Source organism: Canis lupus, chromosome 38 (assembly GCF_003254725.2).
Source record: "Canis lupus dingo isolate Sandy chromosome 38, ASM325472v2, whole genome shotgun sequence".
Classification (NCBI taxonomy): Eukaryota; Metazoa; Chordata; class Mammalia; order Carnivora; family Canidae; genus Canis; species Canis lupus.
This window is the reverse complement of record NC_064280.1, coordinates 23,149,807-23,173,110: the sequence shown is the minus strand read 5'-3', so window position 1 is coordinate 23,173,110 and position 23,304 is coordinate 23,149,807. Positions and strand designations below refer to the sequence as shown.

At 42.5% G+C, this 23,304-nt stretch overlaps 1 protein-coding gene and 1 long non-coding RNA gene across 2 annotated transcripts in view; both read right to left on the bottom strand.

Annotated features, from left to right (window-relative positions):
• LOC112642957 (olfactory receptor 10J3-like) overlaps positions 1-23,304 on the bottom strand; it is a 148,423-nt gene that overhangs the window by 114,759 nt on the left and 10,360 nt on the right. The gene's annotated exons all lie outside the window — the stretch shown is intronic.
• On the bottom strand, positions 10,107-22,756 carry LOC112642961 (uncharacterized). Its single transcript, XR_003125520.2, has 2 exons — positions 22,615-22,756; positions 10,107-10,390 (listed from the first exon to the last, which is right to left on the bottom strand). It is a non-coding gene; the product is annotated as an uncharacterized LOC112642961 (long non-coding RNA).

Genomic DNA, 23,304 nt, shown 5'->3' with positions numbered 1-23,304 from the left:
AGTTGATTAATTATGGAGAAATGTTCTATCCCACAACATCTACTTAAAGAGATAGTGAGTATAGGAAGATTCGTACATTAAATTCAAAAGGAAAGAGTGCAAAAATTTTAAAAAGCCAAGACAATCATAGGTTAAATGGTGGCCCCCAAGAAGATATGCCTGCTGGGAATCTGTACCCAGGACTGGGGGAGGAAGGGAGTCCTTGTAGATGTAATCAAGGATTTGGGGATGAGGTCATCCTGGATTAGGGTGGGCCTGGATTCCAATAATAAACGACTTTACAACAAGGAACAGGACAGAGAAGTTGAGATAAAGACCAAAACAGAGCCTGTAGTGATGGACTTAGGAGCTAACAGATACCAAGGACTGCCAGCCAGCAGCCACCAAGCCTTCAGCAGCTAGGGAACAGGCATGGAAAGGCTCAACTCTAGGCGTACCTTGACCTCGAACTTCTAGACTCCAGAAGTGTGAAAAAATAAATTCAAGTCACCAGGCATCTGGTCACTTGTTATGGCAGCCCCAGGAAGTCAATGTAATGATTAAAAGTGTAAATAAATATGAAAAGTAGAGACATTAGAAAGTAAGCACTTAAGAATACATGACGGTGGCCTGTGGTATTTGAACTACCATGTGAGAAGGCTGGAGGTCAATAATCCCTGGTTTCCCTTCTCGTCACCCAGTCTTTAATGCCTGCTCAGGGCATGCTGGGGGCACTCATGACGTGCGAACCTGTGCTGGGGAGTTGCCCTGTTGAGGTCCAGGCTACTCAAGAGGAACTATTCTAAACCTTTTATTTTCATTTATTTGGTAAAGGATTGAGGTTGTTTTTGTTTTTTTCCTGCTCTGACTTTATCAGGAAAGAAGGAAGACATCTTTGTCCTTCCTCATTAACAACAACCTACATAGTCCCTGCTCCTCCACCGCCCCCCCACCCCTTCACTCCAAAACAGAAACGGTGAGTTGTTTCTCACTCTGGAAGCTCCACGATGCCGGAGAGAGAGAAACACTACTTTCTGCATATTTCTCAGAACGAGAAATCTTTGTGTTTCAAAAATGGAGATTAGGGCGATTAGGATGGTTTGTCCACAAGTGGGAATGTGGACGCTGTGGCTCGAAGGGGAAGAGTGGGTGGCGTAGAGCTAAGGGGGCTGAATTCCCTAAAACCCGAGAGGATCTGGTGAGCTGAAAGGGCTGGGTGTCATGGAAATCTGCAGGCTCCTCACACACAGTGCCCCATAAATAGAAAGATCGCAGAGGGAAAACAGTTGTACGAATACCCATGGAGACCAAACTCTATGAAAAGAACCAGTTTCATATTTTGAAATTAGAATATCTAAGGGCATCCTTTATTTGTTGCTTGCTGAAAGGAAAAGCAGGTCAGGGCACATGAAGGGTTTGCTTCCCTACCACCTTCTCTTTCATTAAAAAGCAAAACAAAACCCCTATATGATTTACAGAGTAATGCGTTAGATTAACATATGGTTGATTAGCTCACTTGCAATTTTAATGAAAAATTCTGTTTTCTGCACCATAATGTGTAATGTATTTTTATACGGGAAATGAAGACAGGTCTTATATGCTCCCCAGTTGACGGTTACATCTCAAAGGAACTTAAATAACTCACACAAGTTGGGTATTTAATGAAAGAATATTCTAGGAGGAATTTGTGACAACTAGCCCCCGAAGAACCTGGGACTACCTCAGGAAGCTCAACAGAACCAGACGCACAACCTCTATTCGCGTACGTTCCCTGCTCCTTCACGTTCTGTGCCCACAACGTTAGCGGACTAATGAAAATTCTGCGACGTCTTCTCATCGACCTCAATAAATGACCGGCTCTGTGTGTTGAAAAGACAAGCAACACGGCACAACGGGGACTTTCCTACTGGGGGTTTTCACTGTCACATTAAAAATGTTTTTGATCATGGCTAAGTGAAAGATTTTAAAATCCTAATTCCTCCCTCCAATCCTCACCCACCGCAGGAGGGGGGCCCCTTCCAGTGGACTCTCAGGCGCAGGCACAAGACTCCTTCCTCACTGTCTGCAATTGCACCTGCCCATGTGTCTCTGAGCGGCCTCAAAAATAGGGTCCCAGCCCCACCAGGGGAGGGAGGAGACTCAACAGCACAACTTCCCATGGGATTGGATGAGAGGGAATTTCTGACAAACTTCATTTGATTTAGAAAAAGAAACGAGACGTTTATAGTCCCTAAAGACCTGCGAATGGATTCAAATCTACCACTTTGCATGCGGAGAATCTATGCTTAAGACGCTCATGTGTTTATTACTCAAATAGGATCATTCGAGCAAAGTTGAGCGATGTTGACTAAAGACATCTTTCATCTTTTGTAATGAGTGTACTTATCGAGAGAAAAAATTAAGCTCCGCATGATCTGTCAGAGCTTAAGAAAATGATCTACTCTTAGCCTGTAAAGTATCTTTCCTTTTGTATCTTAGATCTCAGAGCAGAGGCGGAATCTGTACTTTCCCAGTCATCAAACTCAGAAAAGCAGCCTCACTGGGACCCAAACCAGTCATAACAGGTGGAATCTTCACCCTTGTAACTTCTACAACTCGTATGCCCCCACCCCCTTCCGAGGACCACCAGAGCAGCTTGTCACTTGTGCTGTGGCCTCAGTACTGGTCACTCTGCTCACCAGCCAGGTCCCTCTGGGCCTTGAGCTTCTGTAAAAGTCCTCCCGCTGGTTCTCTTCTGGTTGCTGAAAAGAGCCCTGCGGACTCCACACGGTGACGTTTCCTATTACTGTTCAGGGCTGCTCTCCCCTCCATCCCAGCCAGCCTCACTCTTACCCCTAGGACCCCACTCTCAAGGGCCCCAGGGTCTCCACCCCCAACCCAAGTCCCACCTCAACCACTTTGGCCAGGATTGGACATGCATTCATTGCACAAAATAACAGTTGCCTTGAACATAAAACCCAGAGAAATTTCTGTTGCCTAGTCTTTAAAAAAAAATATTTATTGATCACCTATTGATTGGTGAGTAAAATACATTTACTCTGCATATTTTGTTATGTGCAATGAACAAGATGAGCGAAGTCCCTGCTGTTTTTTTTTTTTTTTTTTTTTGTAGTATGTGGTACCAAATGATAGGAAATAACTATATAATCCATGAGATGGTAATAAATACTAAGGGGGGAGGACCCTTGGGTGGCTCAGTGGTTTAGCACCTGCCTTTGGCTCGGGGCGTCATCTCGGATCGAGTCCCACATCAGGCTCCCTGCATGGAGCCTGCTTCTCCCTCTGCCTGTGTCTCTGCCTCTGTGTGTGTGTGTGTCTCTCATAAATGAATAAATAAAATCCTTAAAAATTTTTAAATACATACATACATACATACATACATACATACATACATACTAAGGGGAAAACAGTCGAGGCGGCCAGGAAGTGGCTACGGTAGGTGGAGGGCCCTGTCGTGTGAGGGATAACTCAGACAGGTATTACTAATAGATATTTACAGCAGAAACTTGAAGGAGCAAGGAAGCCAATCAGGAAACTTTCTGGGGGAAAGTTCCTTATAGAAGGAAGAGAATCCTTCCCGTGGTCTGGTGGCAGGACTGAGCTGGGCGTGCTGGAGGAAGCGCAAAGTGGACGGGCCGTAGTTCCCTCAAGGAGCACAGGAGCAACCGCTCGGGAGCAGTGGGTCTTGGACGTGGCCCCACCTCGGAACCACCTGGCGGTTTAGAAGCAAGCCCGGATGCCTGGTCCACCCCCTGAGGCTGTGACTTCACTGTTCGGGGCACGGCCTGATATCAGGATTTTTTAAAACACTTGCCCAGGAGATTCTCGTGTGCAGGGAGGTTTGCACTATGAAAATACAGGAAGGTTACCGCGCAGTCCCGCAGCCCACGTCAACAGTCAGAAACAGAGTAGCGTGCTTTGCTCCACCCCAGAAATAAAATTTCTGCTGTTTATTTTAGAGGCAAATAGCTGGGGAGTGGACTTGGCTAGGCTTGGAAGCTCCCCAAGTGAGTGCAATGAAGAGAGAAACGAGGGAGTTGAGACTATGCAAGAGAGTGATTATCGTGAGGGACCAGGGACCTAAGCCAGGTAAGAAGTTAGGACCAGAGGAGCAGAAGACTGCTGTGTGATCAGTGAACCTCTACCTCTGCTCCCAGTTACAAAGTGCTGGCTTTCCTCACGCCACCAAGCAAGTTTCTGACACCAGCCAGGTATCCTGCAAGGCCCGTCTCACACTGTCCATGCAGAGACAGCACCAGAGCGTCACAGGTTAGGGGCTCAGTCCCACACGACCGTCACCCACCACACTTCAGATCCCAGTTGCAAGTCCAGGTTGTCCCCTGTGCCCCTGAGCAGAGTGGCTCAAGTAAGAGGTTCCCACCACCCGTCTCAGGTCTGGACCAGCTTGCTAGAATGGATCACAGGACTCAGGAAAACAGCTTACTTACTAGGGAATTGCCAGAGGGAAGAGATGCCCGGGGTGAGGTGTGGGCACTTCCATGCTCCCCCTCCGGGTGTGCCACTCTCCCCCAACCTCCTTCTGTTCACAAACCTGGAAGCTCTCGGAATTCTATCCTTCCGGGTTTTATGGGCATTTCATTATGAGGCATAATTAAATTGTCCACCACTGGTCATTAATTCAACTTTCAGTGCCCCTCTGCCTCCCTGGAGGTCAGGGGTGGGGCTGAAAGTTCCAATCCCCTAATCACAAGGGTGGCCCTGCTGGCACCCAGCCCCCAACCTTAGGTGCTTTCCAAGTCACCTCGTTAACAAAAGACATCTTTATGACTCTCATCACAGGAAATTCCAAGGGTTGTAGGACCTCTGTGCCAGGAACAGGATGGAGACCAAGTGTATTTTTTTTTCCTTTAGGGAGGGGGGTGGGGAGGGGCAGAGAGAGAGGGAGAGAGAATCTTAAGTAGGTTCCATGCCCAGCATGGATTCTGATGTGGGGCTTGATCTCATAACCCTGAGATCATGACACAAGCTGAAATCAAGAGTCAGATGCACAACTGAGCCACTCAGGCGCCCCATAAATACCCATTTCTTATGCATCACACAGTATCACAGAACCCAAGTCCTATTTGGGCTGAAGACTGGTTCCCTTGGATGCTAGAGGGAGAAGTCGAAAGGGAGGAAGCTCTGGTTTTAGAGATCACAGAGGAGATGTAGTTCTTAATAGCAGAAAGATTGTAGGACCATAGAAGTAGGTGATCAAGGTAGAGTGGGGAAAAAAAATCCTTGGAGGCTAAGATAAAAACCAAGGAGCCAGAGTTTTGGAAAGCTAGTCTATGTACAGTTATCCAAATCACCGTGAATTACAGCAGTAGAGATCGTAATCTAGGAGATATAAATATTCAAGGAGTGGAAAAGGGTGACCAGGGATATCCCCAAAGTACTACAGCAAAGACGGACCCAGACAGCGGCGTCTGATCACGAGCTTCAAAGCTGCAAGGGTTTTAAGGGAGGAGGAGGGAAATGGCCTGGAAGCAGCAGGGAGGAGCAGGGAGAGCTATTCCATCCTCGGACCCAGTGCTACCAAGGAAGCGGGAGAGGAAACACCCACTCTAGGAGGAGCCACAGAAGTCGCAGCTGTCCCGGAGCCAGGTTCCAGCGTGAGCAAGATGGTAATGGAAGCAAATGGTAAAGGAAACATTTGAGAGAAGACATTCAAGATTCTGGGGATGTTGCCAGTGATGGGCTGAGGGAACGCATGGGCATCAAGGGGGTGGGTGAGCGAGTTAGGTTGTGAACGGAGACCTGAGTCATGAGCAGGCCCTGGTGTACATGGCATGTTCTGACATGCATAGAACCCTTCGAACAGCGCCTCGTATATAGATATCTCCATGTAGATGTCAGCTATTACTCTCAGTACAGTGACTGATGGGAACAGGGATGCTGTTGGTCATGGTATTAGTCCCAACAGATTTTAGGAGCACTGTATTGGTGAATCTATGATTCGGGAAGAAAAGATAGGAATTGGGATCTTAACACAAAGGTATGTGAAGTTGTGACCTTGTCTAAACAGGAGCCAAGTACATAAAAGGGAATGCAGAACCCTGGATCACCAAAATCCTATAAAATTGAAGAAAAGCTACTAAGAAAAAAAAATCCACAAACTTCTGGAGAAAAAGAACACCTTCCACAGATCTGACATTTCTAGAAGTTTCTGAAACTAGAAAACAGTGGCCCAGTGAGCACTGGGTGGTGGTGAGCCTCTCACACACTCTTGGATACTCCTCCCTTCAAAAGGTGGAGTCAATTCCTCTCCCCTGGAGGGGGGTTGTACTTAGTGACTTGCTTCTAATGAGTAGAATGTGCGAGAGTGACAGCATGTCACTTCTGAGACATGGTCATAAAAAGTGCTACGGGCTGCTCCTTGCCCCTCTTCTCGGATCACTAGCTTTGGGTGAAACCAGTTACCACATCCTGAGCCCCGTGTTGAAGCACACATGGGGGAAACTGAGGCCTTTCTTCAAGCACCAGCTGTAACCCAGCAGCCACGTGAGTCGGCCAATGTGGAGCAGATCCTCCGGTGCTGGGTAAGTCTTCAGTGCACCCAGGCCAACACCGTGGCCTCATGAGAGACTGGGCCAGAACCACCCAGTGACACCACTCTCAGGAGAGAGAACGTCTGCTGTTTTAAGCCCGTCTAAGTTTCAGGGTTACGCGGTATTAGATGGCTCTAACGTGCAATGTGTGACATTAGACAAGACTTGCAATTTTTTTAAGACAAAGTTTTCCAAGTCCCCTTACTCTCTTCTGGGGCACGACACATTATCCCCCACACCCTTCTTAAACTGGATGCAAAACCAATTTAAAAACAGAATGGAGATGATGAGGTGGGAGGAGAGACCTTTCCCTTCACTCACTCCCTGAGCTTTGACTACCAGACGTCTCATGCTGCTAAGCTATGCACCAAGCTCTGCTATAGCAGGAGGGGTTTTGTTTTAAATAACCTCCCTCAAAGCGTAGAAAAGAAATGGATTTCTGGCATAGTTCTGCTGAGGAGCTGCACTATGAGGCAGTCACCATGGCCGGTATAAAAGGTCTGACCACGTACAGATGTTTGACCCTGAGCTCGTGTTGTCCAGGGCTCCTCTTTTGTTGCTTTTCTTTTATTTCTCCTACAATTTGGTGGATTTTCCTTTCAAGCTGCACAAGCAGTACCTACTTGTTGCAAAAATAAAACAACCGCCAATGTAACAAGAAAAAGCCTTTCCCCTTTCCCTCATTTCCAAAGCAATCAATGTTTATGGTTTTAGCCTTTTACCCCTCCCCCACCCCACGTTCATGGACCTACACAAAGATACACGTTTTCCTTTATTTTTGCCTGTCTTAGTCCACGTGCATTATCAATATGCATTTTCTCACTCAAAATACAAATGTCATTTCATATAAATACAAACAGATGTAGCTCATTGTTCTGCATAGAGGCATAATATTCCAAAATGATGGCACTACGTTATTTAACTATTGATTAGAAATACTCAAGATGAAAATGTAGTATAATAACCATCTTTTCAGATATATTTTTAACCTACTGAGACCGATGTGTTTAGACCTCAATTTCTCAGTGATTTATGAGTCAACAGGTAAATTTTTTAAGGTTTTATAATAACATTTCAGCTAATTGTAAAAATGTTCATAGCCTTTCACAGTTGTGCCAATGGTTTAGGCGGAGCGTTTCTCCATCTTCTTGACAGGAGCCACAGAGTCCTGCAGCCTGGGGTGAACGTGGTGCCCTGACACTCCTGACTCGCATCGCCACAGTACTCACCCAGCATCTTTGCCTAAGGTTTTGGGATACCGACCCTTCTTTTTGTTTTCATGAGATTTTCTGAAGGATATAAGGTGGGTATTTTGTTTTCGCATTTTTAAATTAATAGGCTTTAGCTTTTAGAGCAGTTTTAGATGAGCTGACAGTACAAAAATTGCCCGCATCTCCAACATTGTCTCCCTCCCCCCCAACCAGCATCTGTTCTAATCCATGAACCAACACCGATAAATCACCATCGGCTAAGGCAACGGTTCAGAGTTCTATGTTGTACACAAAATTCTCACGAATTTTTAAGATGATCCACCATTATAAAGAATCCTACAAATGTTTCACTGCCCTAAATAAAATCACCTGTGTTCCACCTACTGGGCTCTCCTCATAATTCCTGGGTTGAGGGATGGGTAGTGGGGATACTGAAGTCTTCCAACAGTTTTATTTTTTTATTTTAAAGATTTTTATTTACTCATGAGAGACACAGAGAGAGAGAAGGAGAGACACAGGCAGAGGGAGAAGCAGGCTCCCGATGCAGGACTCGATTCCGGGACTCCAGGATCAGGCCCTGGGCTGAAGGCAGGCGCCAAACCTCTGAGCCATCCAGGCATCCCCTTCCAACAGTTTTAAAGTTAAGGTTCTTTCTTATAGGTACATGTGAAAGAGGTCTCAGGCTGTGCTTCCCAATTCAACACCACTGGTAGGATTCCATGTTCTGGGGAGCAGCAGGCAGGGCCTCAGGTCAGACAGCCTCATTCTGAGCTCTGCAATCAGGTGGGGCTGATGGCTGTGTTCCCCTGTTGGCCAAGATCGCTGGCTAGGCTCTCTGGACAGGCAGGGGCTCCAGCTGTAGTCTGAGGTTGGGTAGGGCTGGAGATTGTTCTCCAAAATTGGGCAGCTCGCTGAGTTCCCTGGTTCATCCCCACAAGTTCTTCTCTACCCTAGGTGGGTGCAATGATTAGACCCAGGCCCTGGGTGAGGCCACAGCTCCATTCAGCAGTCAGACAAGGCAACAGGCTGAGCTCCTAGGATGCCCAAGGTCACTGTTTAGGCTGCCTGGTAAAACAAGGCCAGAGGCTACGCTCAACAGGTGCATAGGGCTGCTGGCTTGACTCTGCTTGAACTTGGCTATAAGATGGGCTCCGTGGCTGCCTGGGCTCTCTGGCCAGGCTTCCTGCTCCAGTGAGACTTCGAGCTATGCACAATAGTTGGGCAATACTGCAAATTTGCTTCCCTGCCTGGGTATAGCCAGTAGACTCACTGGCTAAGGACTCAAATCTGGCAAAATTGCCAGTTGAGCTCTCTGGACAGAGAGACCACTGGCTCAGCTCTCTGCCTGGGCCCTGCCTCATGCAGGAATATAGTCACCCAAGGCCGGAGCACCTGGCTGTCATGAACCCCCGGTCCTTTCTCTATTCGATCCCCAGGGACTGGGGCCCCCAGATTCTCCCAGTGATCTCCAGGAGAAGAGACCTGAGGGGCCTCCTGGGAAGCACCCTCAAGCCGGGGGAGCTAGCGGTCCATCTTGGTCTTTCCTAGTGGAGGAATTGGAGGCCCAGAGGCTCCCTCAGTGTGGAGCTTTGCTGGCGTTGGGGAGGGATGGTGCAGTCACAGTGAAACCTCTCCTCACACTACCCTCCTCATGCAGTAGCCTCTCCTGGGTCTGTGTTCTGGGGGAATGTGTTAGCCTCACCCCAGGTTTGGGGATTTTTTGCAATGGTGCCTTATCTATGGATAGGTGCTAGGTGGTCTTCCTGTGAGGGTGACTGAAGCTGGGCATGACCTATGTCACCATTTTGATGAGGTCACCTCCAGGGGTTCCTAGATCATGGTCAAGAGGGCAGGAGCCAGTTAATAGTCCACAGCCAGGACACAGCCAGGACTGAGGTGTGTGCATGTTGGTCAGGCCTGACATCTCCCAGGTCACGTGGTGTACGATGCTGGTGACAGAACCAGAGCCAAACAGGGCTACAGCCAAATTATGAGGAGTATAGGGCTGTTGGCAGGTCCATAATTGGGACCCCAGTCAGTCAGCCCTAGAGGGTCCATCTTCTCAAAACAGCTCTCCTTGGTCTGGAGTGGCCCTCAGGTCTCAGCATCCTACCTGGATCCCAGAGCTCCCACAAAGGCCCTTTTGTGTGAGGATGGATGCCAAATGGTTGCTGTTAAGGGAGTAGGCTGCGGGGGGGGGGGGGGGGGTGTGATGGTTACTCAGCCATCTTGCTGACATCACCCTCCCAAACAAATTTAACACAACTGAGACCTAATACCAAAACCTGAAAGGGACAGCAGTAATACCTAAAACTGGTAACACTTCAAAATCCTGTTGGATTTATTCCAGGAATACAAGATGCGGTTGACACATTATAATCCATTTATTTCATAATTACAGAAAGGCAGAGGAAAACTATCCTCTCAATGGACACAGACAAAGCCTTTCCTGAAGCTTAGCGTCCAATCACGATGAACCTCAGCAAACAAGCATCTCGGGAGAATACTGAAAACACACTGTAGGTCACGGATTATGTGATGGCATCCCGGCTGTCCAAAATATAGTCTGGTTTACTCCTTAATGCTCTTTTGCTCAGGGCAACACAGAGCTGATTAACAAAGAGCTTAGTAACTATACACGAAGGCCCTCTGTTCAGGAAAAAAAAAAAAAAAGCATTTCACCATCTCGACAAGCATTTCAGACATTAACAGTCTAATGGGCAACTTAAAACATAAGCAATGCAAAAGTAGTATTAGAAATATAAGGAAGAGAGTCTAGTAATGATGCCATGCAGATGCCAGCCATATTTGTTTCCCAATTTGTGCGTGGGGCTTGGTGACACAAAATCTGTGACTCTGAGTCCAAAGATAAACTCTTTTCCACTACCCTAGATTATCAGGACTGGAAAGGTACCTCTACTCCGCACAAGACACAGACTCTCAGTCAAATCTGACGATTTCCACGATGAACAACCCTTATGGAACCCTTCTCATGGGAATCCTGCTCCTGTCCCGGGACAGCCTTGGGAAGAGCCCTCCCCACCTCTCCAACTATCTCTACCAGAGACCCTTCCTCATGGAGTCCTTCCCATTGACTCAGGAGCCCACTGATGCCCCCTGCCTCAGAGGACCCTCAATACTACCACTGATGAGCACTGAGTGGTTAAGTCTCCGATGATTGTGGAGTCAACATCGTGACCCTCTTCTACAAACTGTGTTCTCCAGTTACAGGCCCCACAAGAACTCATCCAGCGCCCTTGCTCTGAGTAGTAGAGAAAAGGGACTGCCACCAAGGGAGAAGTCTGTGAAGGCTCCGCAACAGAGAGCAACATTGTGCAGAAGCTTCTCCAGCCGTACAGCTAAGCTCACGTAACAAGCAGTAGATTCTCTGGAGAATAAAAAGCCCTCCCTATGGTTATCTGTAAAAAAGCAGAAAAATATTTACCCAATAAAATATCAGGTAGAAAAGACCAGATGAAACTGTGGTTTTTTAAAAGCAATCCCTTTCCTCCTGTTCCTGCAGGTCCCCCCTCCCACCCCACTCCCTCTCCTCCCTGCCCGAGCAAAACCTGTGGCCAACAGCAGTGCACACACATGCAACACAACACCCTCGCAGCGTGTGAAGCTTCTCACCCACCAGGTCCAGGGCTCAGACCTTCTGGGGTTTATTCATATACACGGATTGGGAAGGGGGGAGGGGGCTTCAGAGTATCAATCTGTGAAGAGTTTCACTTCTGCACACAGGTGCCAAGACTCTGAATCTCTGAAAGGAAGAAAGAAATGACCCTTGGCTCAGAGATCAATGGTAGTTAGTTATTAAAAACACCAGCTACTGCATGCATGCCAAACTTTATGGCCCAGATTCCAGTAATGAAATGACCCAGAATCCTGTGAAAGCATCTAAGTCCAGGCGTTGCCAGAACAGAGGAAGGATGGATACAGCCAACCACTCTGTGGCCCAGGGTCCCAGCTTGGAGGTCCTTGTTTCATACTCAAAGGACAGCTCTGCCTGCGTTCCCATGGTCCCTGCCAGGTTCTCCTTAGCTTTGGGAAGCTCTCTTTGAACTCCAGTGTGTGGCCCAGACTCCCAGGGCATGCACGTTTGCTTCTCCTAGAGCAGTCGTTCTCCAGAACAACGAATGCCCTCCATCTGCCTTCCTTCCCAGTACTGAGTACTCACCGCGTATCTGAGCACTGCCATGTAGAGGTGGATACAAAGAAACCTGGACCTAACCTCTGGCTTCTAGGAGCTTACAATTCCTCTGCCACTCTAAGTGAAGACCCCCCTGTAAAAGCTCCCATCATACTCTTCATCACACTCACTCCCCGTTCATTACACTCTTGACAGAAACCCAGGAACCTCTCCCTCTCTTCCTCAGACCTGAAACACCTGGTTCAGAATCCCCTGTCTCTCTGCCAAGCTCATTGGACATCACTGGCTGTAAATTCTGATTCACCTACATGAAAATTGCAACGCTGAGGTCTTGGGATATCCTGGATGCTCAGAACAGAAATGGCTCATGTCTCCTGTTCCCAGGTCATTGGTCCCAGGGAGAGACTGGGACAGCCCTGTCCTCAGTGTGCTGGATGCCATCTTTTGATTCTTTGTTTACATACCAGCCCCCATAGCATCGTCCATGGAGGTCTCCCAGTCTCTCCTGTATTCAAACCCCTAATCTCATTCAGCACTCCTACCCTCAGATTATACTGAACACCTTCATAGGGGAGATTTATGGGGTCTTTCCACTTGGAACCCAAACCCATACTTTAACCCTCCCCCTCCCTGGCCTTGTCGTCTCTGGGGATAATGGATCCCTACTGCTGCCCCAAACCCAAAGCTAAGAACAAACAACCCTACAAGTAATTTCTGCTTCAGAGTGTAGTCTGAGGAGCACACAGAAACTGCTGAGAGTTCATAAATGAGGCTGTGGAGTCAGCATCATATCAGAGAAAAAATGTACTCAAGTTGCTAGTTCTGCAAGTAGTATTCCCTATCATCTTAAACTTTTAATAAATTCCTGTTCAAGTTTAAAGTTTTTGTATTAATAGGCCAATAAAGATTTATCGGCACATAGTACAAATATGCGTATGGTGGAAGCTCAACAAATTTCTTAAAACATTTCTCAAGTACAGCCACATTTTGCTCCTTCTCTAAAATTTTGACATTCAAAAATTTAAAAAATAATCATAGGATTATAGTCACAATGTTTTTTAGACACTGTTGCTTCTTCCTCTTTTTAGCACATCAGAGTTCCACCCACTAGTGCCATGACAATATAATTTTGGTGAGGATTTGGATGGTAATGGCAGTGCATTCCTGGGGAACGTGAAAACCCAAAGTTCCATGGTGAGAAAAACAATCCAACCGAAAAAAGACAAACAACAACAAACAACAACAACAAAAAACGCATCCACATCACAGAATACTACTCAGCAATACAAAAAAATGAGCTACTGATACATTGAACTTGGTTGGACCTACCTACATTGGGTTTAACTATCAATTTAGCTTTTTAAGACAGATCACTGACTTTAGTCCATTCTTCTAACTTACATGAAAATGTAATGCTATGATTTCTCCCTAAGGATGGCTTTAGCTGCATCACACAAATGTTATGTGCTTTGTTCTCATTTTCAAGATATGTTCCAATTTTCCTCCTGATTTCTCCATCAACCTATGATTATTTAGAAATCTGATGTTTGGGATCCCTGGGTGGCGCAGCGGGTTAGCGCCTGCCTTTGGCCCAGGGCGCGATCGAATCCCACATCGGGCTCTCGGTGCATGGAGCCTGCTTCTCCCTCTGCCTCTCTCTCTCTCTCTGTGACTATCATAAATAAATAAAAATTTAAAAAAAAAAAAGAAATCTGATGTTTAATCTTTAAATGTTCAGGTATCTTTCACATACATTTCTGTTTTAATTTCTAATTTAATTCCATTATGGTATTAGAGGATATTCTACATCATTTTAATCTTTTAAAAATGTAGTCAGACTTGTTCTAAATCCCAGAAAATGGTCTATCTTGGTGAATCTCCTATGAACACCTGAAGAGGTGTATTCTGGTTTTACAATACTCAACAAACAGCAATTAAGTCAAATTAGCAGAAACTATAGGTCTTACTCCTCAATATACTTTTTTCTTTTTTTTTAATTTATTTTTTATTGGTGTTCAATTTACCAACATACAGAATAACCCCCAGTGCCCATCACCCATTCACTCCCACCCCCCGCCCTCCTCCCCTTCTACCACCCCTAGTTCGTTTCCCAGAGTTAGGAGTCTTTACGTTCTGTCTCCCTTTCTGATATTTCCCACACATTTCTTCTCCCTTCCCTTATATTCCCTTTCACTATTATTTTCTTTTTCATCTATGTTCTTCTAGATCTTGTTCCTCTGTATTTGTACTGATATTATGTCTTTTACATCAATTATTGAGAAGGAAGTGTTCAAACATCCACCAAACTGAATTTGTCTAATTTTTCTTTCAGTTCTGTTTTGAACCTTGATGCATAGAATTGAAGTGCACTAGGCACATAGACATTTAAGACTTGGGTCTTCTTGAGAAATTGACCTTTTATCATGTTGAGCAATCCCTGTTTAACAATGGTAATATTCCCTTACCCTGAAGTCTCCCTTCCCTGATAGCATTTATCCTCCAAATCCTATCATTCCTAGTATTTGTATAGCATGTATTTTCCATTGGTTTACCTTTAATGTAAGCTGAGATTTATTTATTTTTATTTTTTTATTGGGAGATTTATATTTAAAACGCATTACAGATAAACATGTAACAAGTCCTGTTTTTTATCCATGTTGACAAACTGTCTTTTAATTGGGATGTTTAATCTGTTTATATTGTTTGCTTATATAGTTCAAGTCTCCCACATGGTTATTTTTTAATCTGTTGTTCTTCTGTTCCTTCTTTCCTACTGCACTCTATAATAATCATGCACTTTTATGATCCATTATATCTGCTCTATTAGCCTTTGATTTCCTCATATTCCTTCTTATTCTTCACTGTTGCCCTAGAGTTTACAATATGGATGTTTAAGCTTCCAGTGTCCACCCTGAATTCACATTTTTACATATAATACAGAAAAATTAGACTGTATAATTTCATGTGCTCCCTCCTCTTCTTTATGCTTTTCAGAATTCATTTTATTTCTACACTATTACACACCCCATAGCACACTGGTTTCGTTTAAGCCTTACACATTGTTACCTTTTTGTAAAAAGTTAATAACCAAAATAATCTTGAAAAAGAGCAAAGTTGGAAGACTCACATTTCCCAATTTCAAAAACTTAACTATAAAACTAGAACATCCAAGACTGTGGGCTGCTAGAATAAAGACACACATAGATCAGTGGAATAGAATTGTCCAAAAACAAACCCATACACCTTTTAGGCAACCAATTCACAACAAGGGTGATTTCACGGAAGGAGTAATCTTTTCATCAAATGGGTCTAGTACACCTGAATATATTATCCAACAAATATGGACTCCACATTCTTCTCAAGCTCCCAAGGAGCACTCACCAAGACAGACCATATTAGATTTGTTTTATGGCCCAAAAAAAGGATAAAAAATCGTATAGTGCCTGCTCTCGGATCACAATGGAATTAAATAACAAATCAATAACAAAGATATCTGGAAATTCCAAAACATGTGGAGATTAAGCAACAGGCTTCTAAGTAAAACATAGATCAAAGGAGAAATTGAAAAAATGAAAAAAAATTTAACTTAATGAAAACATGACAACCAGAATTTGTGGGATTCAGCAAAAGCAGGGCTTAGAGGGGAAATTATAGCGTTGAATATATATATTAGAAAAGAAAAAGAATCTAAAATCAGTAAGTTTCCACTTAAGGGAACTAGAAAAAGAGCCAAGAAATCCAAAGTAAGCAGAAGGAAAAAAATGGGCAGAAACCAATGACAAGGAAAACAGTTAATCAATAAAGATGGTCAATGAAAAAAAAAAACCTGTTCTTGGAAAAGATCAACAAAATCAATAAGCCTCTAGAGCCAGGTTAGCCAAGAAAAAAAGGACACATTACAGTATCAGATGCCATGAACGCTAAAAGGCAATAAACAACTCTATGTCCACAAATTTAATAACATCATATGAAACACACCAGTTTCTTGAAAGACACACCTGCTAAAATTCATATGAGATGAAAGAGACTATCTGAATACGCCCGTATCTATAAAAGAAATCAATTATCAATAACCTCCTGAACAGAAAGCGCCAGGCGCAGATGGTCAATGAAGGTTCATCAATTGTAACAAGTGTGCACTCTGTTAAGAGATGTTGGTAATGGGGGAGGATATGTGTAGAGGGAGGGGACATATGGGGAATTTTGGTACCTTCCCCTCAATTTTGCCGCTAACCTAAAATTTTTCTAAAAATAGTCTTAATAAAAAAAAAAAAACCCAGCCACGGGATGGAAAAAATATTTCCAAATCACATAAAGGTCTAGTATCCAGAGTATATAAAGAACTCTTACAACTCAATAAAGACAAATAACTCAATGAAAAATGTTTAAGAGTATCTATTAAACACCAGCCTTATAATTGATAAATAATTTCCTATATGTGCATGGGATCTATTTCTGTATTCTCCATTCTGTTACAACAATTTACACATATGTTACTATCCTGTAGCCATGGTATCTAGATTAATGTAGATTTATGGTAAACCTTGATAGTCTCCTTTTTAAATACTGTTTTGCTAGTTCTAAGTCTTCTGCATTTACATATAAATTTTAAATTGACTTGTCAATTTCTATTTTTAAAAGCCTGCTGGAATTTTGGTTGAGATTATTTAAATTTATGCACTAATTTAGGGAGAGCTGACAACAATTACTCTCCAATCCATGTGCATCGCACGTATTATATGTATTCATGCCTTTAATTCCTTCCAGCAATATTTTATAGTTTTCTGTGCAGAGGTCTTCACCTACTTGTAGAAATTATATTTTCATAAAAATTACATTGTTCCCATTTCTAATGGTTTGCTAATATTTGAATACAATAAGTTTGTACATACTGGTCTTGCATTCTGAAGACTTGCTAAATTTACTTTAAATTCTAGCACATTTTCTACTGATTTCTCAGACTTTTCTCCATACACAAGCAGATCATATCTGAATAAAGATAAGTTATGTTTATTCCTTTACCATCTTAATCCCCTTAATTTCTTTTCCTTGTTGCACTGGTTGGAAACGGAGGACAATGTTGACTCTAAGTGACCAAAGAAGGTACCTTTGCCTCACCCTCATTCTGAGAGACAGAACAGTGTTTCACCATTAATTATGGTGATACCTACCTGTCGGTTGAAACAATTGTCTTCTATGCTAGGTTGCCATTTTTCTTTTCCATAAACCAGGACTAAATTTTGTCTTTTCCTGAATCAATCAAGTTGATCATAGGACTTTTCTCCTTTATTACATATACAGCAAATTTTGTTAATTGCTTTTCAAAGGTTAAATCTTTTATTGTTTGTAAAAGACCTACTTGTTCATTATATAGGATTTTTCTTTTTTTTTTTTTTTAAGTGTCCTGACCCTACATCCTCCAGAACTCCTTGGATCTCAAAGAAACCCTAGTTAGGGTGATGATGATAGCACGCTCGTTTGATGCAACCCTTCAATATTGTGAATAGAGACATGATATATGTATATACACACATATATACAGAAAAGCTTATAAGATTTATATATTATTTATATTTATAAATGTATATATTTATATTATTTATATTTATTATATATATTTAAATTCACATATAAAATTTTTTCAGTTGGCTCCTCGCCCAGCATGGAGCCCAATGTGGGGTTTGAAGTCACAATTCTGAGACCAAGACTGAAATCAAGAGTAAGATGTTTAACTGACTGAGCCACCCAGGCTTATTTTGTGGGTTTTAATTCCTATCATTTTCTTAATGAGCTTTGTACGTATGTTTATGAGGGATATTCTTTCATTTTCTTTTTTATGTTATGTAGAAAGACTTTGATTTTGGATTTGAATAAAGCTGGCCACAAAGTGGAAAATATTCATTTCTTCTCTCATCTAGAAGTTTGTGAAGAATTTATACAGCTTACTCATTAACTGTTTGATAGGATCTACCAGTGAGGCCATTGAGAGCCCTGCAGCATTCTTTGTAGGTGAAATTTAATTTTAATAAATATAAGGCTTTTTAGATCTTTTTTTTTTCTCTCGGGCCAGATTTGATCATCTGACTTCCAAAGGTTTTTATCAACTTCATGTAAGTGGTTAAATTGGTTGACACAGTTTCTGATGCGTCCCTTAAGCTTATTTATGCAGTCTGTAGCGATGTTCCTGCTTTATCCTTTCTTGGTTAGCCAGACTAGAAGTTCACCAACAATCTTTTTTAAAGCTTTTGGTCTCCTTGATTTGATTTCCTATTCCATGCATTTCATCTTTTATCTTATTTTATTCAATTTGGCTCTAATTTCTTTTTAAGCTTCTTAAAGTGGAGGCTGAGATCATTGAATTTGGACTTTTCCTTACTAATATAAGTATTCAAAGTTATAAAATTCCAAGAACTGCTTTAGCTCCATCGCAAGTTTCTACATCTTGCATTTTAATTTTCATTCACTTCAAAATATGTCCCAATTATCCCTGTGATTTCTTCTCTGACCTACGAAATACTCAGGAGTGTGTTTACTTTGGGGATTTTGTGATATACACGTCCTATGTATTTTCACACACATTTCTGGCACTTATTTCTAATAATTCTGTTGTGATCACAAAAGAGACTCTGAATTCTTTTGAATTTAAGCCTCATTTTTTTAAAAAAGATTTTATTTATTTATTCATGAGACACACAGAGAGAGAAGTAGAGACACAGGCAGAGGGAGAAGCAGGCTCCATGCAGGAAACCCGATGTAGGACTCGATCCCCAGACCCAGGATCACGTCCTGAGCCGAAGGCAGACTCTCAACTGCTGAGCCCCCCCAGGCGCCCCTAAGCCTCTTTTTAAAGCCCAGAAAATGGTCTTGGTGAATGTTTCATGAACATTTCAATGTGTATTCTGCTGTTCTTAGATGAAGTGGTCTCTAAGTAGCAATTAGGTCAAATTGGTTGAAACTGTGGTTCAAGTGTCCCATATTTCCACTGATTTGGGGCCTATTTGTTAATGATTGAGAAAGAATTATTGAACTCTTCACGGATAATTGTGGCTCTAGTCTACTGTCAGTTCTGTCCATTTTTCCATCACAGGTTTTGAAGCTCTGCTATTACATGTTTGCACGGTTACATCTTCCTGATGGCTTGCCTGGTTATCATCGTGATACATCCCCTCTTAAAACGATCAATATACTGTTTAGTGTTTGCATAGTACATAATTTTTCATCATCTTTTTCTTTATATTTGAAGCATACTTCATATAGAAAACACAGTTAAGTCATTTTCCTCACAAACTCACCATTTTAACTGGCATGTTCATAGCAATAAGGTTTAATGTAATTATCAATACAGTTGGGTCAAATAGAACAAAATGGTAGCCCAAAACCTTCGTTCCATTTTTCCCTCTTATTCAGACTAATTTGAATCAACCAAGCATGTTTTACAATTCCATTTTATCTGCAGTATTGGCTTCTTAATTACTTTGCTTCACTTTTTAGCGGTTGCTCAGAGTTTATACTATTACTTTTGTCGGGTACACCTGCATAAGCATTAAGCCACCTCACACAGAAGATCTCAAGTGTCCTTCCCTCTCCTGCCCTCTGTGCTATTTTCTATAACTCTACATGTTTTAAATGCCACCATACATCTTTTAAAATTTTTTTTTGAATTCTATTCACACAAATCTATTTTTTTTTTGGTGTATATCCACGTTGCCATTTGGGATGATTTTCCTTCTGTCTAAAGAATTCAACATTTCTTGTGGGGCAGGCCTGTTGGTAATAAGTTCTTTGGTTTGTCTGAAAAATTATTTAGCCTCATTTTTAGTCCTATTCTCTCTGAATATAAAATTAAGCTTACAGACTTTGTCATTTAGCATTTAAAAAATACCGTTTCACTGTCTTCTGACTTGCATTGTTTTTTAACAAGAAATCTCCATTTCTTCTATATTCCCGTGTACATAATTTCTCCTTGGCATTTTCTTCAAATTTTTAAATTCTAGTGTAATGTGGGTTTCAGCAGAATTTAGTGACTCATTACTTATCTATAACCCAGTGCTCATCATAACAAGTGCCCTGCCCTTAATACCCACCCCCCATCCCCCATCTAGTCCATCCCTCTCCTACCTCCCTCCATCAACCCTCAGTTTGTTCTCTATCCTTCAGAATCTTGTGGTTTCCCTTTTTATTTTTTCCCCTCTCTCATGTGTTCATCTGTTTTGTTTCCTAAATTCCACACAAGTGAAATCCTATGGTATCTGTCTTTCTCTGACTTATTTGGTTTAGCCTAATACACTCTAGTTTCATGTTGTTGCAATGGCAAGGTATATATGGATATATGGATATTTGGGCTCTCTCCATAGTTTGGCTATTGTTGATAATGCTGTTATAGACTTTGGGGTGCATGGGCCCCTTCAAATCTATATTTTATTTTTGTAAACTTTGGGTAAATACCTAGTAGTGTAATTGCTGGATCATAGGGTAATTCTATTTGTAACTTTTAATGTTCCCCTCATCACCAGTTTCAGCAATGTGATGTGGAGGTGCCCTGGAGTGGGTGGGGTATAACTGTATTCCTTACTTGTATCTCCTTGAATTTGTTATGTAGTTTTGTGATTTTTACCCAATTTTAAAATGATATTGCTAATAATGTGTCCAAGTATTCCTACTGTCCTTTTTGCTGTCTAGTCTTTCCTTCTGAGATTCTAACCAGCATTTACATGGGGGCATGAGACTTTTTCCACAGATTACTGAGGCTGTTTCCAATCTTATTTCTAAGCTCTCTTTTAGCTCATTTCTATTGCTTATTCTTCACGTTCGATGATCTTCTCTTCTACGGTTCCTCATCTATTAACCCCATCTGGTGAAATTCATTGCAGACCACATATCTCCTTTTACATCTAGAAGGTACATCTGGTTCTTTTCAATCTTCCATTCTCTCTCATTACATCCATGTTTTCTTTTATCTATTTTAAGAACTTTCTTTTAGGGTTTTGAGAGCGAGCGAGCATGAGCAGGGGGAGGGGTAGAGGGAAGAGCTGACTCCTCCATGGACCAGGGAGCCCAATGTGGGGTTCTATTCCAAGATCCTGAGATCATGACCTGAGCCAAGGGCAGACACTTGATTGAGCCACCCAGGCATCCCTCATGTTTTCTTTTAATCCTTGGATGTACCCACGATATTTGTGATCGCTTCAAAAAAAAAATCCTTGTCTGCTCATTCCATCCAATTTTTCATTTCTTCTGATTGTTCTCTGACTATAAGTGACATTTTCCCACTCTGTGTATCTTCTAATAGCATTTTAGTGAAAGCTAAAGATTTTGAATTTTATGTGTAGAATGCTACACTTTTTGTTTATCTTAAAAGAGCATTATACTTTTTTCTGTGATATTAATAGGTTACTTATGGACCCTACGAAGTTCTGACAGGTCTCTTTAGCCTTCAGTTGAGGATTAGAATAGCTTTATTCCTAAGATAGGGTCCTACTGAAGTCTCAGCAGACAGCCCATGTTGCTAAGATTCTCTACTTGGTCAGACACCAAAGTCTCACAACCAAGTGCAAACTTCACCATCCATTTAACTCCCTTTCCCCCGTCATTGTTCCATACCATACTAGCCTTACAGAGCCTGGTCCCCCATATGCATAGCTTGGTATTCAGCTCAAGACCAAGAGATGCTTATGCACCTTTCTGGGGCTGTTTCGTGCCCCCACACACTTCCCCCCAGTTTCCAACCATACTGTCAGCTCTTAATTTCAATTTTTAATCTCCTCAGCTCAGTAGGACCCTGTTTCCTGCTTAGACTTCACTTCCCTATGCTGTCTTTCACAAAGTACCTTTAGGCAAAAGGCCAGAGCAATCATGGTATGTGTCTTCCTTCAAGAATCCTATCTTTCAGTGCCCATTATCCAAGATCTGAAAGCAGGTTCATGTATTTTTCTTTTTATATATTTTTATGCTACAAGGACTAATCAAGTAGTAGTTATTCCCTCCTGACTAGAAACAGTGATATCAAATTGATTTTATACCCTTGAGTCATTTATCAATTTATTGCCCTTCAATTTCAAATTTCCCTTCATTGCTTGCTGTGAAGGAACTGAGCTGGGCCCTTAACAACTGGCAGGTTAAGCTTTGTTGGGAAGGAGCCTTGCAGAAATACTACAGGAGGAAGGGACTTCCCTTCCTGGTCCCACTGTGCTCCACTTGGCAAGTTGCTTTAGCACAGGCAGGCTTCACCTGCACTAAGGTCTTACAACATGAGTGGCTCCTCCAGTACCCAGCTCCTCTAGTTCATGGCAAATCAATAGCCCCCAGAAATAAGCAGTTTCCCTCAGCATCCCTCTTTACATAGTGAAATGCTTCCAGAAAGACACCATCCTTGGCGCAGCTTTCCCCAGCATACTAGAGGGCAAATTTCTGGCACATTCCGAAGTGAGTCACAGTAAGTCAATACTGTACCCTCCCCCAGTAAGGTCTAGATCTTAACCCTCATACAGGGAAGGGCTGCCTCTTCCTCGGGTGCTTGCTGGGTTTTTAATATTCATCTTTATTAAATTTTCCTGAAAGCACACATGAGGTTTCTGAATCAGAGCAGATTTCTTATTATGCTCCCTGCACAATCAACAGTCAGAATGACATTGGAGCATTAGTCTCCCTACATTTGCAATCCTGCAGAGTGATGTGATAAGAGCCAGATGGAAAATATATCCTACACAAGTGGCACACTTACTCTGGATTCAAGAGGTGAAGAAATAGGAATGTCCTCCATTTATAACAGGGAAAGGCTATTCTTCCTCTCCTGAGTGTCTCCTTGGAGACAGGATGCAAAGAATCTTTAATCCTTTGTTATGTAAATAAATATCTCCATGAGGAAGATAAACCCAGTGTCTAGGGCTTTTACAACTTAGAAAATTTCTTCAAGGCTTCAAGCTCCACCCCTTTTGAAATGTAAACAAGCAGGGAGATAATACTTTAACTCAGGTGCCTAGCCAAAAAAATAAAAAATAAAAATAAAAAAACATCACCTTGGCTCTGGGGAAGATAAGAGGAGCTTTATTGTATAGAAGCAATTAGCTCCACCATTAGAGAAACAAATGCCTGCAGATCTAATCCTCATTGTATGTAAAAAGTAAAATGGTTCTAGGGGAAATAAAAACAAACCCTCTATTCTTATAATGTGTGCATCTCCATGGCTCAGGAACACACATTCTGGAGAAAATTTGTCTTCCAAACACTACTCTATCTTAGCCCTGGGGACAGTGGCAGTCCTTTTATCTGTTACTCTTATGTTCTTCAAGATGATCTTTACTAATCACTATCAATCTCTCATTGATCTAGTTCCTTGAAGTAAATAATTCTTTATATGAAGCTCCCTATTCAAATTACTGTGTCACAGGCTTTCTAATTAGACTCTGATAGA